Source organism: Alligator mississippiensis, chromosome 5 (assembly GCF_030867095.1).
Source record: "Alligator mississippiensis isolate rAllMis1 chromosome 5, rAllMis1, whole genome shotgun sequence".
Taxonomy (NCBI): Eukaryota; Metazoa; Chordata; order Crocodylia; family Alligatoridae; genus Alligator; species Alligator mississippiensis.
Window position 1 is genome coordinate 628,486 of NC_081828.1, and position 16,507 is coordinate 644,992.

Sequence of the window (16,507 nt, forward strand, 5' to 3'; positions counted from 1 at the left end):
AAGAGCTACCAGCGATGCAAGAAACTGCTTCTTGGTCCAGGGACTAGAGGGGAACCAGAACAAAGAGATAAGAGGATACGGAAAGGGCACAGATCTGAAGGCTGGAATAAGCCTTGACAGACACAGGCCCGTAGTCGATCACGGTTGAAATGGGCCTGAAACAGCAGCTGATCTGCTCGTCCGAGAGCGCCTCAAAGGGCCCAACGTACAGCGTGCCGGGCCCTCTGGCCTGCGTGTGGAGAGCGGGGAGACCCAGGGACGGAAGTGGTCCGATCGCTGCCGTACTTTTACAGGACGTACACTTGCTACGGCCACGTGCCTCGAGCTCGGCCCGCGGGAGCTAGTCCTCGCAGCCGGCTCCGCTACGACGGTCAGGTCCAGTCGCGAGATGGACGTTCCCCCGCGACGCGCTCGACGAACCCGCCAACTCGTTTCTCGCGGCCTGCGCGTGGCAGGCTGCCCGCCCTGCGGGATCGCCCCGGGTCACGCGTCCCTCATCCACCCCCGCGAGACGCGGGCCGCCCAGCAGATAAATGACAGGGCATTCGTCGCGTCGAGTCTGATTTACACGGTAGTCGCGTGGGCTTTTAACAGGTAACAGTCACGAGCGTTCTCCTTCCTGACGTCGCACCTGCGCTTCGCGGCGTGCAACCGGTGCAGGCGAGCACGCCCGCACGCGTGCCAGGAGCTGCCCCGGTCCGTCGGCGAACGGCGGCCGCGGTCGCTGCGCCCGGCCGGGTTCGAGCCGCTCCTCGGAGCCACGCCGCCTCCGTGACCGGTGTCCCCACAGCCAGGCCAGCACCCGGCACGCCCCGGCGCTACGTTGCAGCGCCTCCAGGACACGCGTGGGATTGACATGTTTGGTAACACGCGGACAAATCGTGCGGCTCCACGCGGCCAGGCCGACCTCGAGGGGCCGCGAGCCACGGGACAGCGCTCCCCCCGGCCGGCCGGCCCTCGCGCGTGGGGGGGGGATCTTCTCTGTGGGCCCCCGCCGCCCTGCGGACCCGGCCCGCCCCCCCCGGGGTCCCGCGGCAGCGCCCCACGCGGCTGCTTCGGCGGGGACCCGCGGGGCGGGGCAGGGCAGGGCACGACCCGAGTGGGGCCGCGGGGGAGCTCGGCACCGGCATGGCGGGCAGAGGGGCCTGGCCCTGCCCGGCCCGGGCCCGCGCGGGGGAGCGGCGCAGCCGGGAGGGGTCGGGGTGTGAGGGGCGAGGCCGGGGCCGCGGGAGCCGGTGAGGCGGGGCGGGCGGGTGCGGGTGCGCGGGCGCGCGCGGCCCCGGCAGGGGCGGTCCGGCGGGCGGGCGCGCGCAGTGCGCGGCCCCGCGGCGGCGGCAGGAGGAGCGGCGCGGCGCGGCTCGGCTCGGACCGGAGCGGAGCGGAGAGAAGCGAAGCAGACAGAAGCGGCTCGGCTCGGCTCGGCGCCCGGAGCCTGGAGGCAGCATGCGGCCCCCCGCCCGCCCCGCCGCGGTGAGTGAGTGAGTGCCCGCCCGCCCGGCCGGCCGGCCGGGAGCGCTCCGCCGCCGCCGCCTGTTGAGCCGGGGGAGCCCGTGGCCGGGGCGGCAGGTGCCCTCCCGTCCTCGCGGGGCCGTGCGCGGCGTGTGGCGGGCGGGCGGGCCGTGTCGGTGTCGGTGTCGGGGCGGGCGGGGGGCCTCACCTGGGCGCGGCGCGGCGCGGCGCGGCGCGGGAGGCGCCATGGCCGCGGGCCGGGGGCGCCGCTCCCCCCGGCCGGCCCGGCGCAGCCCCCGCGGGTGCGGTGCGGGGCGGTGCGGGGCGATGCGGCGGGCAGTCGGGGCGTCCCCTCCACCTGTTGGCGGCGGGGCCGAGCCCCCGGCGGAGTTTGCAGCGGGCCGCGTGTCGGTGCGGGGCTGGTGGAGCCGGGCGCGGCGGCGGCGGCGCTGGAGGAGCCGAGCCGAGCCGAGCCGCGACCCGAGTTGTGCTGAGCACTTGCTGTTTGGAAATGTCGGGAGGCGGCTCCCGGGAGCAGGACGACGAGAACGCGGCCTCTCCGTAACCTAACCACCTTTGTTCGTTTCTCAAAGTACGCGTTAGCGAGGTGACCAACTTAATCCGGATTACCCGGCGCCTGGCCTGTGGGCGACGCGTCGCTGGGGCAGGCGGGCGAAGGCTGCCGACGCGGGTTTCTAAGTGAAGTGTGCGGCCCTCCCTACGGTCGCGTGGAAAACGCCTGGCTCACGAGAGCGGTTTGACGGTGGGAGGCCGTGTAGTTTAATCCAGGTTTTATTACTTCTGCCGTGGCGCTTGGCTGCGGGTCTGAGACCTCGCCGTGATTTATCCCCGTGCGCTCGGCAAGCTGAACTCGGTACGCCAGAAGTACGCGCTGTGTTACGCCGGCCGGACCCGTCGTGCGAGGTGTGGGAGGGAGGGAGGGAGGTGGTCGGTCGCCTCGCCTCGCCTCGCGCTGCGCTTCTGGTCGGGTGCCTTTCGCTCGCCGACTCGACTGGACTCGACCGGGCTCCGGGGAGCCGTGTTCGGGCATGCAGCCCGAGGCTGGAGTGTGATGCACCATGAACATACATGCAGGGGGTTAAAACCACGTATGTGTGAAGAGTCCGCGCACCACTTATGCTCGGCAGGCTTTTATAATTCAGCTGAGTTACCAATATTGCCATCTGCCCTTCCCTCTACGCGCCTGGCCGTAAATGTGTCTTGGAAAGACGTGGCTCTGAGCAAAGTAGTAGAAACCATGGCTGTGTTGTCTTATTCTCGTGCTTGCTGCGAGTGAAAATGTCAGTTGTTAGGGAATCAAAGGAGAAACCTTCCTGTGCCGGTCTCGTTGTGCGACTGGCTTGAGAGGCGTACAGGTATTTTTAATTTCTTTCTTGCTCATCACACTGCTTTTGGGAAAATGTGAGTAGCTCCTGTGCTGCTGCCAATGACGGTTATCTGAGCTGGTGATTAGAAAGGAGAAGGATCTAAGCTTGTGGGTAACGGAGAAGAAATGTTTTCCTCTTTGAGTCCACATAATGCAGGGCTGTGGGAAGAGATGCTTAATGAGGATGATTATTGCTGTGGCTGTGGCTTTCTATAAATCCACTTGTAATGGAGGCTTTGTACAGTTGCGTCTGAATCTGTACATTTAAAAACTGCAAATAGCGATAATGGAGTTGGCTAATAGCAGACTGTCAAGTAAGTGCAATCCTTGTGATAACGTTCAGCCATAGATCTCAATTTAAGTATTACTTCTACCACAAAACGTTTCTTATAGAAGTCACTGTATAAATAGTCTAAAAAAATGCTGCTGCCTGTTTGTTCCTTATGCTCTTGAATCCTAAGTGAGGAACTTCCTAATTAAGGGTGGGTTCCCCACTCGGATCAGGGGGCTGTAGAGCCCCTCCGACTGGTGCGTAGCTGGTTCAGAAGACCTCGGTTCTGTAGAGACGTTATTTGATGGTTAGAGACTACAGGCAGCTGATAGGAAGAAGCATAGTAACCGGCTTAAACAAAAGCATTATTGTTTATCAAATTGCCAAACCTGGCCTGGCATGCATGAGAACAAAAAAAGTTTAGACTTGTGTCTTATAATAGGATTGTAAACTTACAAACCCATGAAGCTTTCTTTTTTCGCTTTCTTTTTCTTTTGGATCAGCTAAATGCCACCAGGCAGCAGTTTTTATCCGGCCTTGCTAGTACGTTATTAAGGACAAACCTCTGCATTACAATTTCACAGTGGTTTGGTTTTTTTTTTTTAAGTGCCTTTTAGAATCCAGGGCTAAGAGTTAAACTACTTATTTCCATTATGCAACTTAAAAAGGCTGGTTCAAAGATGGTAAGGGAAATGCTGATATGTAGCATGTAGCAGACTAAAATTACTCATCTACTTGGCCTAAAACACGGTCATTACATCCCTCCGCATTCAGTAATTTGTGTGGTAGTTTATACATTACAATATGCTTTACACACAGCTTCAGGAGGTACCGTATAGTTAGCTCATTCTTGACGATCTGGGGACATTTCCCTGCGAGAACTTAGCTGTGATACTGTTCAGTCCATTACTTTATGTACACCTTTAATGTGGTCTGTGGGGACTTCTTAAACACATTGCATTTTGCTCAGATTAGCCAGTTTTGCCTATGGAAGCACATTTCACATCCACAAACTTTTGTGTTCAATTCCAGACTATACACTTACTTTCCAGTAGAAACTTGTAATTTTGTGGGAAGGTAGCTAACTAGGATTTCCTCTCTTGGAAAGAACTGCAGCATTTTTGTGAGAAAAGTGTCAGGAAGCACACACACCGCAAGGCCTAAAACTTAAGGATCAACCGTTACATCAAAATTGAGCTATACACATGCTTTAAATTGCATATTTTCTTTGTCAGTAGACGTGTTTTCTGTGGCATCGAAATGTATCTCTGTAAATCTTTTTCTTTTTTATTTGGCGTACTAACCAAGATAATAAGCTCAGGCATCTACAGTCTTTGTGACTCGAGTCGTCACCAAAATGAATGTCTGATGCCGTGCAACAGGAGAAGGCTGTAATAACTGTGGATGAAAGGAGAGAGAACTCTTCTCCATTGGAGGAGGTTTTATTCTCCTAGTTCCCGTTGATTTATTTCTAGTGCTCATCCTGTTTTAATGGCAGTTCTGCTGACATATAGTGGAATTAACCCCAAAACAGTGAGAAGAGGAGGAATCGGTTATATGTGTATATTTTTTCTAAAAATAGGCTCAGAAAAAAGACCTAGCAGTGGTGCTTGGAGGGAGGGCAGCTTGGATGAGAGGTTGCCGTGCAGTGTGGAAGACTGACTTCAGGCTACGGGTGGAGAGGCAGCGAGTGTTGCATTTGTAAGGTGGTGGGTGGCCCTCCCCCATACATAGCTCTGCTGAGATCACACGTAAATGTGCAAACCTTATACGCCTGCAGTAGGTTCTAGCCAGAAACCGGATTACCGGCCCTGAGGCCAGAAGGAAAGACTGATGGCAAGCAGTAGCGTCCCTCTGAGAATCCCAGGCAGGCTGCGTGTGCCTGTGCTTCTCAGCAGCGCTTCCATTAGAGCCGTTGGGAGGTCTGGCCAAATGGGCGGACATTAGCAAGCTCCGAGCTCCCCCTTCTCTTCCACGCTGTCCTGGGACATCCCACCCTCCTTCCCATCCTTTCTTCACTCCATTGCCATCTTCTCAGCCCCGTTCTGGGGCGTGTAGAAGGCATTGGCACCAGTCCCTGCCTCCCACTGCAGCGTGGCCAATTCCAGCAAATTCTGCTGTGTTCTCGGAGCGACTGGAGATTGTTTTCCTGTGACTTCTTGAAGCCTGGGGAGTGGAGGAGTGTTTGCCTCTGCGTAACGTTTGTGTACAGCCCCTGGATGCACACCCGGCTTTAGAGAGAGAACGAAGGCAGTCTGCGCCCACTGACACAGCTTGCAGCCTAGGGACTTTCTCTTCGGTAGAGGAGAGAGTTGAATTGTGGAGATGTTGGGTTATGGGCTGTGAAACTGTCATCTTTGCTGTCATTATCCACTCAAAAACAATGAACAGAGGCATTGAAACCCTGGTTGAGGGCAGAACTGGTGAAGTAGTACAAGCAGGAACTAGTACTACCTGATTTCTCCACTTAGGAGAACTTTTACAGTCTTTGCATTCCCCTGTCCCTGAAGAAGGGCATGTGTGCCCGAAAGCTTGCAAATAAAGACCTTTTTTTTGGAGATACCTAGTTGGTCTAACAAAAGATATCGCCTCTACCACGAGTTCTGATTCCTGCTAGCAGGAGCAGCCTTCTTCTGGTATTTTTGTTCAGGGCAGCTCTTCATGCAGCAGAAGCATGGATGGAGAGAGCCTCTGGGAGGGGACAGGGTGGTCTTGTTCTGGCTCTTGGTCTCCAAAAAACAGCCATATAAACCTCTCGAGTATGATCTGTCAGAAAGATCTCTTGGCTAAAACCTCTGAGTTGCAGCTGGTAAGTCAGCAAGCCTTACTAAGGAGGAGAGGAATTCTTTTGTCTGGTGTAGGGGCCATAGTTTGGAGGAGTTGGATTAAACTGAGCAGAGGAAAAAGCGTACGGTTGGAGATGTGGCGGGCGGCATTTTTGCATCACTTGTTTATGGCTAATTTAATCAAAACACAGAAGTACTCGCTGAAAGGAAGAACCTTGTCCTCATGCAACAGTCCTCTTTCCATCCCCTGCCTTGTAAGAGGAGGGTTCAGCGCTGAGCTGCTTGGGTTTCCTTACGTGCACGTCCAAGGGATAAAATTCAGCTCCATCTCTGCTTTGTAGGACCGAGCTAGTGCAGCTGCTTGTGTCTTGTCTCACTACTCCCTCAGTAGTGCCTCAGCTGGGATCACTGAGCTCGCACCTCTGTGGCAGGAAGTTATTGATGGAGGACACTTGATTTTTGAGTGCGCTTTCCTCCCGTTTGGCCTGTGCGAGCCAACGTTACGTTTAGGAGCATTCTGTCCATTAACACAGGAGTTTGTGGGGTTAAGGTGGGAAGTGTCTTGTTATGTGAGAAAGTTTGAAGGGGCTTTTGTGTGTGGGAGGGGGTGGGGGTGAGGGGCTGACTCTGGGATTTGTCAGTTTTGTCAGATGTAGTATTTTTTTAAGTTTTGGATGAGCCTGGAGAAAGTTTGTAGATTTATTGTAATCTGACAGTAAGTAGACCTGGGAGGTATTCAGTGAAAGGATAACCTAGTGCCTGTCTCTTATGATGTATGCTTTAATACGTAGTGGGTAGAGAGCTCTGGGGCCTTTTTGTGCTGAAGACAGACAAAGAGCGGTGGTGGTTGTACGACCCGGTCGGTGTTAAACCTTTCTGGTGAAATGCGATGCAAAGATGCGTTTGTCAAGTGGTTGGGGTTTGTGTGTTTATTTTGTGTTCCTCTTGCACTCGTTAAGACCTGGGTTATTGCCATAGGGGGAACTGGATTTTGGTCTACTGAGAACATTTCTTTCCTTGGCACAATGCCTATAACTTCAATTGTGAAATAGTTGCATTTTCTCAGTTTTTTTCCCAGTAGGTTCGATGTGGCACAAAGGGTACATTTTTCAGAATCCAAAAACAACGTAAGTGTTCTTTATTTTAAAAAAAAGCAAAGGGAAAGTTTTTAAAATCTAAATACATTTACATTGTAGTGTTTGTAATGGATAAAGGCAGGAACAGATATGCAGAGTGGCATTGACCAGAGGCTGGTGGGGAACAGACCTGAACTGGGGGAGGCTATTTGTGTTATCTAAGCTGAGTTTAATGCAAAAGGTAAAAAAGAATGAAAGGCAAAAAATAGATCCTTAACACTGCAAGCATGTAGAGAGGGAAATAATGTAATGCGTATAGATGGTCCCCTTGGGTGTATTGGGGCTACTCAAGATGTCCAGATGCTTCCAGGTCAGTAAATTAAATTACATTTTTAAAAAATATATTGCCAGTATAAGGTGACCCATTGTTTAATTTCTTTTTAAGTCAAGATTGAAGCAATGCATTTTTGAACACCTGTTTAGATTCAGAAGGTGACTTCGTTAAATATTGGTGGTTGACTTGAGACATGTATCTTCCTGTAAAGCATGTTCATTTTTCTCCCTCTGTGGAGAATTTGATTGCTGAGCTTCGGTTCCCTTGCTCTAATCTCGTTCATGGATAGCTTTCAATTACTGCAGGTTAGATACAAAGAATTAAACCCAAGGAAACAAGCATTTCCAGAGATTGTACGGGTATGGATTTAGATTTCCTATATCTCTTGTGTAAGGGTATGGATTTAGATTTCCTATATCTCTTGCTGTTAAGATAAAAGCTGTAAACTTTTGGAAAAAACCCGACTGTCCCTTCCCTAGGCCTGTTCAGGAGACTGAATTCTGCTTCTAAAATGGTTGCTCTTCTGACCTGTTTTTATTCATTGGCTGTGATGCTTGCTCTATTACCTTTGAGGCAAACTCTTCCTGGTGTGAAGGCTGATAACCCAAACGCAGGGATCAGTCCAGGCTATTAATTTAAAGCAATCTAGCAGATTTAAGATACGGTGTTACAGAGTGGAGGTAGCTGCTTCCTGCTTACAGCTGAAGCCAGAGCAGGCCGTCCAGGCAGACATGCAGCTATGGCGGTGTGTCCATGGGGGCCTGTGGTGTATGGATCAGGTATCGGAGCAGGGGTGAAAAGCATCGTCTTTCTGTCCCGACCGCCGGCTGAAGCAAACTTGAACTTTCTGTTGCAGCAGGTATTTTGGACCACGCTGAAGCAAGCCTTGGTCCTGACTTCCTTCGTGTGGGCGAGAGCTGGAGTCATGCTCTGCATGGAGATGTAGACATCCTGCCCGGTTGATATCCTCGTTGTTTCTGCTTCTCTTGTCTCCGGCTCACTCATCTTTGTCGCCAAGGGCTACCGCTAGGCCACGCTTGTGGAGCGTTTTTCACCTTTGTCCAATCCATATACATGAGGGCACGACACATGCTTTGGTGATAACGTTATTAAATCGTTATCGGTACAAAGTGTTATTCTTAGTAGTTCGGTTGGGCTGTTGCTACCCTGTGCAGTTCAAGCTTTTAGTTTGTTACGTTTGGCTTCCATAGTGTTTATAACCTTGCCTAATACTGCTGCAGCCATTAGGGAGTGAGGTTAAGTTTGGATGGCTGCAATAAGAGCAAGCTCCAGTGTAATGTGGTAATAAGCACCGGTCTGCCGGAGTTGCCTGTTGATGTTCTGATGTTTGGTGCCTTTCTAAAGCCATAGGGTTTTTTCCTAAACACTGTTTATTGTGTTCCACAGCTGCTATGAAGAACCTAGACGGACTGTTTAAAAATAGCCTGGTCCTGGGCATGGAGACCAGTGCTTTGCTAACAGGGAGGATGAATGTGAGAGCTTTCAGATACCTGGCAAAGACGCTGTTCTTCCTGCTTGCTCGTGTCACAAGCTGTTCAGGGCAGGTGGAAGTACAGGTCATCGGTGCTGTACGCGGGACTGAGCACGTGCCAGGGTGCTGGAAAGTAACAGACAACTTGTGCCAGCGGTCAAAGTAGGGGCAATGTTTGTAACTACCGATCTGAATGGTAGGTGGGTTTTCTCATCGAATGGGTTCTTGTCACTGATATATGCATGCTTCCTGTAGCGAGCAGGTCGGAGCTATGCCGCTCTGCCCTGCGTTTTTCTTCTTCATATTTCTCTGCATCACTGAAGAGTCTCGTGTCTTGTGCAGAGGCGATCGGAAATGCACACTTCTCGGCTGGGCTGCTTGTCACGACCCCTTGATGCTAGCGCTGGCCAGCAGAAGTGTAACGGTGGAGGGGCGACCGTTCTGGTTGGCGCTTGTTGTTGTGAAATTATTGGTTTTCTGTGCGATCGCCCGTTGGATTCTAATTGCACAGTGTAATTAAAATAAACACTATAATGCTAATCACTGATGTATTTTGCCTTTGGCTGGAGTTTTAAATTAGAAGCAGCTATACTTTTGGTGGAAGTGTTTTGTATTATTATTATAATGCATGTTTCCAGTCCGGCAATATTTCTGTAAGAGTGGATAAAATATTGCTAGACAGTCTCGTTTTTGTTTTTCATTACCTAATTGTATATTCCGGTAATAATGTAATTATTGCTTTTAACAAAAACTGCCTGACTTGAGTGTTTAATTCCATCAGACTCAAGCAGTCATTGATGAGGTGATAAATGACAGGTTATGCATAGAAGTGAATTTGCAATTATTTGCTTCTTCGGGAGAAAAATAATGATGTTTTGTTTCTGTCCAATGACTAATGTTGAAAATCAAAGCAGCCTACCAGATGTTTTTCCTAATGACTGCAGTTCAAGGTCTTTTTCTGTGTGGAGGAGGGCTTGAATGGAGTTCAGCTCCTGTCTTTGTAGTTTCTCTTGCTTGTTAGGGCAGCACTTCTCTAACTCTTCTCTTCTGCGACCGCTTCATGAGAGAGTTGTGTGGACTGACTCCTCTGCCGGTTCCCTGCTGCTTCTGAAAGTGCCTGGCTCTGTGGGCTGCTGGGGAGGGCTCCCTTGACTGCGGAGGGGTCATGGCTCAGAGCTGGAGAGCTGCTGCTAAGTGTTATATTTATTTCGTCGGATTGAACTGCGTACGGGTTGTCATAAACTGTTGGGCGATATTGATGTCCGAGTCGGAACTCGCGGAAGTGCCTGAACAGCTAGAGCTGCTAAAGCTTTGCTCCGTTCCTGACCGCTGGGAGCCTTGCTGTCCGTCTTCGCCTTGTCCCGAGAGAAAACCCTGGCTGCTCTGGCTCAAATACAGCAGTGTTCAAGCATCCTAGCACATCGTTCCTGAAAGGTGCAGGTAAGCATTTTTTTAATAGCACAGTTGGAAAAGTCCGTTTTCCAGGAAAAAATGCTATAGGGCTGAGATGTTGGTAGCCTGCCATGTTTCCAGGTCTAAGGCTGAGTGTTACTGGCAGTCACTGTAACATGAGCAAACTAGTCTGACACCTCAAAACAAATCTAATTTATACCACAATCAGGTTCTGAATTCAGGTGTGAAGAGCTAAGTATGTTAGCCCACTCCACCATCTACCCTTCAGCAGCTAGAATGGGAGCAGTGAGGCCGACTAGTTTTGATGTACAGCCGATTTGTCCGTGTCTCGCATTAGCTCCAGGCTCTTTGTTCTTGTGGGTGCAGACAGAAGTTGCATTTTTTGTGTGATTGGGCCCCTGAAAGTGCCCTACAGCCATGCCATGACACATGTGCACAGCTGCAGAGCACTTTTAAAATGGCTGGTTGTGCAAAAATTTAACCCTCCTTACCTGAGGTATTAGATGAAGGTGCTTTGTCTTGGAGCGCCTTAGGGAACTTGTGTTCCCTAGTGTTAATTCTTCGCAGGATCGGGGCTGGGCTGATACAGCCCAGCCCCTGGGACTGCCGTCATCAGGCAGGGAAGGGGGAGGAGGGAGGGGCAAGACGACAGCAGTGAGTTGCTCCTTTCGTGAGCTGCTGACTTGTCTGGCCTGAAAGGGGGTGCTGGATCAGAGCTCCCTCAGCTCCCCAGCTGGAGTACTGGGTGGGGGCGGGGCTCCGATCCACCCCCCAGTTCAAGCCGGCAGCTCGTGAAAGGAGCAGCTAGCTGCTGCTGGCTTGGCCATCCCTCCTCCCCCCCTCCCACCCTGCTGACAGCCCCAGAGATGGAGGGGGGTGCAGGGCTGGGGCAGGGGCAGCTCCTCGGCTCACGAGGCAGCTTCATTTTTCCCCTGCCCCCCAACAGGCAAACATCTGTTGGTTTGGGGGAGTGCCCTAACTCATGGCGCTTTACGTAAAGCACCACGAGTTGGAGTGGGAGCCTGAACATCTATACGTTTTCTGCGACATTTTTAAGCAATTGAGAAAATCTTTGTGTTTATAGGAGTTCACATTTCACCTGATTTTCTGGCCCCCAAAAAGTTTTGTGAACATAACTGCTCTTCTTTTTTGTGCTGCTTACAAAAAGGACTCCCTTTTCTGTTGAATCAGATTGTCATTCTAAGGTCTCCAAGTGATATAAAAAGGTAAAATAAGCTCCCTTCAGGAATCTATTAAAAATTACCTGGTTCAGTGAACATTCAGTGCAAGTTCATTCTTGGAATCCATTGCATGCCTTTAGAAAAAGATTTTAAAAAGCCCAACAACCTTGGTCAGAGTTTTGTCTGTTTGGCGTTTGGGCATGAGGGAATTTCATAGTTTTATTTTTAAAACAAAATTGTGCAGAATTAATATTGATTTATGATAGCAGCTCACAAGCAGCACTCTAACTAAGGGTCACTTGTCAGTTCTGCCATTATCATAGTGCTTCTGCATACCCCTTCAGTAAGATGTGCTGTCGCAGGTATGGGGAGTAATGGGGATGTGTATTATTTTTAAAAATGAATTTTTGAAGGCTTTATTACCGGACTTAAGTTCTTATCAGGCTGAAACTCAGCACATACATTCTTGGGGAATAGACACAAACAATATTAGAAATGGGTTAAATTAAGCTCTGTTTTAATCCTAGATTTATGTTCATTTCCATTTTCACACACTTTTTAAAAACCAATTTCTACAGACATGTAGTTGTAGTGTAGACTGGTATGTTTTTATTCAAGTAATTTTAAATGATTAGCTTTCTTAAGTGCAAATACCAGCTATTGTCCATTTGCATTTCCTTTATCATGCGCATTTAGGTCCCACAGCAAGGATTCTATGGAAAGTTCCATGACTTCAGTTACATTTCCCAGGGTTTGGTGTAAATATTGTTGATACTCAATAGTATCTCAGTGTGTAGTATTTTATTTCATGCTGGAAATGGTTCGTTCATATCAGTATAAAGCAAAATGATGATTTTTTTTCCCCTAACACTGCTGGTTAAAAGTATGGATGTGAGGCATGATCACATTTTTGTTGGTTTGTATGTGAATAATCACATTTCCTCAAACTTGAATCAATTCAAATACTGATCCATGGAAAAAGGGTAAATAAGGAACAGTCCCTTGGAGATGTGGCAGTTAACCTGATTGTTCACAAGTGCTGCAGTTCAGGTGGGTAAATGCAGTATTTGGACAATCACCCTTGCAATGCAGTGAGCCATGCTTGATTTGGCAGGAGGGCTTAGTTTTGAACGGTTTTTTGCCAAATGCTACTGTGATCATGAGCTCTTGTCTTGTTTTGAACACCCAGACTGGAACTGCGCGTTGCGCTATCGGAGCAAAATCACAGATATCGCTGGGAGATGACCGAAGGAGTATTACTATTCATTCCATCCAGGGAGAGCACACACCAACTGCAGAGACTTCCTCAGCCTGACTAAGGGGTTTTGAACCTGAAAGCTTGCTAAGAATTTTTCCCCAACTATTTAAGTTGGTCTAATAAAAGATATCAGATTCACCCAAAGAACCTTGTCTGCCTTGGGTTATTACCATCACCTTTTCAGTTATTATAGTCAGCAAAGTAAAAGCCGAGCCATTAGACTTTGTGCCTAGGCTGACAAATTGTCTTAAATTTGCAAAACTGGTCTGAGATATTTTAAAAAGCCAGTGCGGGCAAACAGATTATTCAACCATAATGGTACAAACTAGTGATTCCCAATCAAAGTGCCATGGCACCCTGGGGTGCCCTGAGATCTTTTCAAGGGTGCTGCAGGGTGCCACACAATGTTAATACTGTTAGGCATACAAATATGTTTCACAGGATGAACCCAGAGATTTCAAATTAGAAAACTGTAGTTTTAAAAGCATTCTGACCTGTTTTGGTCTTTCTGAGTTTTTTTCCCATGGAAGAATTGTCCAATTGTTTTTCTGCAGTCAAAAAAACTAGTAAAAACTAAGAGTTTGGCGTTTTCTGAAGAGTGCCTTGAGTCGAAAATGGTTGAGAACCATTGATAGAAACTAAGTGAGGTTCTAACTTGTCACTTTTAGCAATTGCAAAGAAGGCTTTTTCATTGAATCAAACTGAATGACTATTCTGAAGCTACATAATCCCATGGCCAACATGTCTTACTGAATGGCCATTCTTGTTGCCAGCACGTTAATGTTTTAAAAAGTCTGTTTGGTTTTATTGGCCACCAGACTGCTGAAATCTTTAGCAGACCTGCCCTTCTTCTTTAAGCTGCGTTTTGTAACGGGCAGTGGAATGAGCTGGAAAGTTGTTGGCCACCTTTAGCACTCAACTTGTGGCCCAATCGCAGTATCAGCTGTAAGAAGGCAGAAGTCCATGCTTCATACGATCCCGTTTTAGTTCTGAGAGATCACTCTTCAGAAACCATCAGTATTTTGATACAAATGCTGATAATATGTGTTTCAGTAAAAGAAATTGTGTGGCCGTACCATGACAAATTCATGTTTTCTCCCCTCACAAGCCATAACCCTGAAACATCCTGAAATCTCATTGCTGCATGTTCCTAAGCACTGTCAAACCCAGAGTTTGCCTATATCTCTGTTGTTGGCAGTGCAGTGCTATGTACCTGCCAAATATTGTTACTGTGGTCTCTCGTGGCATTCGTTATTTGTCAACTACCAACAGGAAACTGTACAGTGAGTTAAAAGGGGTGTTTGTGCAGCATCAAGGTTTTCAAGCATCAATTATTCTCTTACCCCTTCTTTTGAATTATTGCAATAACTTGTCATATCATGCCTACATAATGATGCTGCACTCTGTTAATGACACAGTTTAAAGGAGGGCGTGTAGCAGTTTTCAACTATCTGAAAGGCTGCCATCAAGCAAAAAGGAGAACAACTTTTCTCCCTAGCTGCAGATGGCAAGGCAAAGAAGACATGACTTCAGGAAGAAGCAAAATCGATTTAGGTCTCAGGAAGATCTTCCTTACTGTTTGATCAGTGAGGCGGTGGCACCGAGTGCCTAGGGACGTGGTGGAATCAACTTTATTGAAGGTTTTCAAGAACAGGTTAGATCAACACTGGCCAGGTGATCCTCGCGGCCCTTTCCAACCCTACGATTCTGAGACTCGAGGGGCATGCCTACACATCCCAAATACTGCTAAAGTTGAGTCGTTTTACAAACTTCTTTTGAGCTGGGGGCGGAGGGGGTACAGAAGATGATAATTTTATAACTAAGTTCCAGAACTACATTTTATCCGATGTTTGTTTCCAGATTGCGCGCTAGATTTTTTTTCCATCCTGTCCTCCTCCCTTAAATTTCATGTGGTTGCTGCCACCATTTGAAAATACTTTTGTAGATGAGCTAGGGACAGAAATTACACAAAACCGGTATAAGCGATTGGAAACCAGTGCAAATTTGTAAGGCAACAGAAGTTTAGTGCACATAAACCACTTTTGAAATGACCGAAACCAGTTTAAGATAAACCTGGGTCAGACTGAACTGATTTGGGTAGAGATGCACCTATGTATTGGTTGCATATCGGATTGGCACTGATAAAAGGAAAATATACATTATGGGCTATTGGTGTTTTTTGGCCAGTGTAGCCAATAATGTCACCAATGAATATAATGTGGCTTCTGAACAGGGCCTCTGGACTCCGTGTGCATGCGCAATGCGGCACGCATGCATGTGGTCAGGAACGCAGCTGGGCAACATGGAGAGCAGTGCCCTGCAGGTAAGTATGTGCAGGGGAAGAGGCATGGGGGGGTCGGGGGTCGGTCCAGATCGAGGTACCCACGGTGAGGGCAAGGGTTAGGGGCGCTGCCCAGCCAGGGCAGTGAGTGGGACTCTGGGTCCAGGGCCGGCTCATCCAGGGGATCAGTGTCCTGGCACTTAAGAATGGCAGCCAGGCTGCTTGAACTAAAACTCGTCAAATGAGCTTCATTTCAAGTGTCGCACCACCATTTTTAAGCGTGGGGACACTTTTTAGGAGTGGAACTGAGCAGGGCAAGGGCAGAGGCTCTCCGCCCTGCTGCCTTTGCCCTGGGAGTTGTGTGCTGGCCCCACGTCCCCTGCCCGCCCGTGAGAGTGGGGGCAGCAAGTTGTGCCTCCCGCTGCTGAGCGGGCAGGGGTGTGCAGCCAGTGTGCGGCTCCCAGGGCAAAGGCAGCAGGGCGGAAAGACTCGAACCCACGGTGGGCAGTCCGCCTCCACCCTTGCTCCGCTCAGTTCTGTTCCTAAAAGGGTCCCCGTGCTTAAAAATGGTGGTGGTGGCACTTTGAACTAAAGCTCATTTGATGAGTTTTAGTTTAAGCACCCCAGAAGCGAGCCTGGCAGCTGCACCCCTCCAACCCTGCTGCGTACCCAGGAGCGTCTGACCTGTGGGTCATATTTTCCCACCCCTGTTCTAGACTTGCGTGTAGTATTCTGGAAGTACACCGTTGTAGAGGTGTCTGTTGGAGAGACTGTAGCCAGCATTTCAGCGTCTTGGAATCCACATATATGCTGGAACGTCGACTGAGCACAAGTGGCACTTGGCGTGGCACGCTCTGCTCATCTCACCGAGGTGAAATGGTGTGCGTGCGTGTTTGGGACGGGCGCGGAGTAGACAGCTGTGGGGCAGATATGGAGAACTTGCTCAAACCGGATTTTGCAGTCTCTTGCTCATGTTTAACACTAATTACTCTTCTGAGTAATTCCACTGGATTAGTTGGATTATAGAGTAGGGATAGCATAAGCACATTCTCGGCATTAACGTAAGCAAATTATTGCCTGCTTCAAGGACTGAGCCAGAAAGTAAGTTAAAGACCATGCTATTTGGTTGCAAGCTTGTGTGATATAGTTGAGCTTTTATGCCAATAAAATCAGGAAATTCAAAGCAGTTATTCTCACAGCAATCATGACTTGACAATGAGGGCCATATGAGTACTTAGAGAGAGCAATGCACGTTTTATGGCGCACTTGAGGGTAGAAAAGTCATGCGATGTGTGCAGTGTGGGTAGTACAATATGTGACTGTTGTGTCCACTGGAGGAGGGAGTCACTGCCTGGAGGAACAACTGTCCTCTTGCAAACAACTGCACACAGTCCAGAAGAGAAACTTGGAGGGGTTTTCTGTGCATGTCACCTTGATTTACAGTAGGCAGCACTTCAAAAGTGGGTTTTAAAAGGGACTTAAATATAGATGAGTAGGGACTTGCATTAGGTTTCACTTACATTAATGTCGTTTTCATTTAGCTTTCTTTAATAGCTGGGAAATGATCAAACATAGGAGT

The 16,507-nt window shown here is 49.2% G+C and overlaps 1 protein-coding gene across 5 annotated transcripts in view; it reads left to right on the forward strand.

The window, feature by feature from the left end:
• Positions 1-1,314: 1,314 nt before the first annotated feature.
• The window catches only part of PTPRF (protein tyrosine phosphatase receptor type F), a 409,613-nt gene continuing 394,420 nt past the window's right edge, over positions 1,315-16,507 (forward strand). For all 5 annotated transcript variants that reach the window (XM_059727694.1, XM_059727699.1, XM_059727700.1 and 2 more), the window contains exon 1: positions 1,315-1,470. The gene's annotated coding sequence lies outside the window, so the exon portion shown is untranslated. The remainder of the gene's footprint in view (positions 1,471-16,507) is intronic.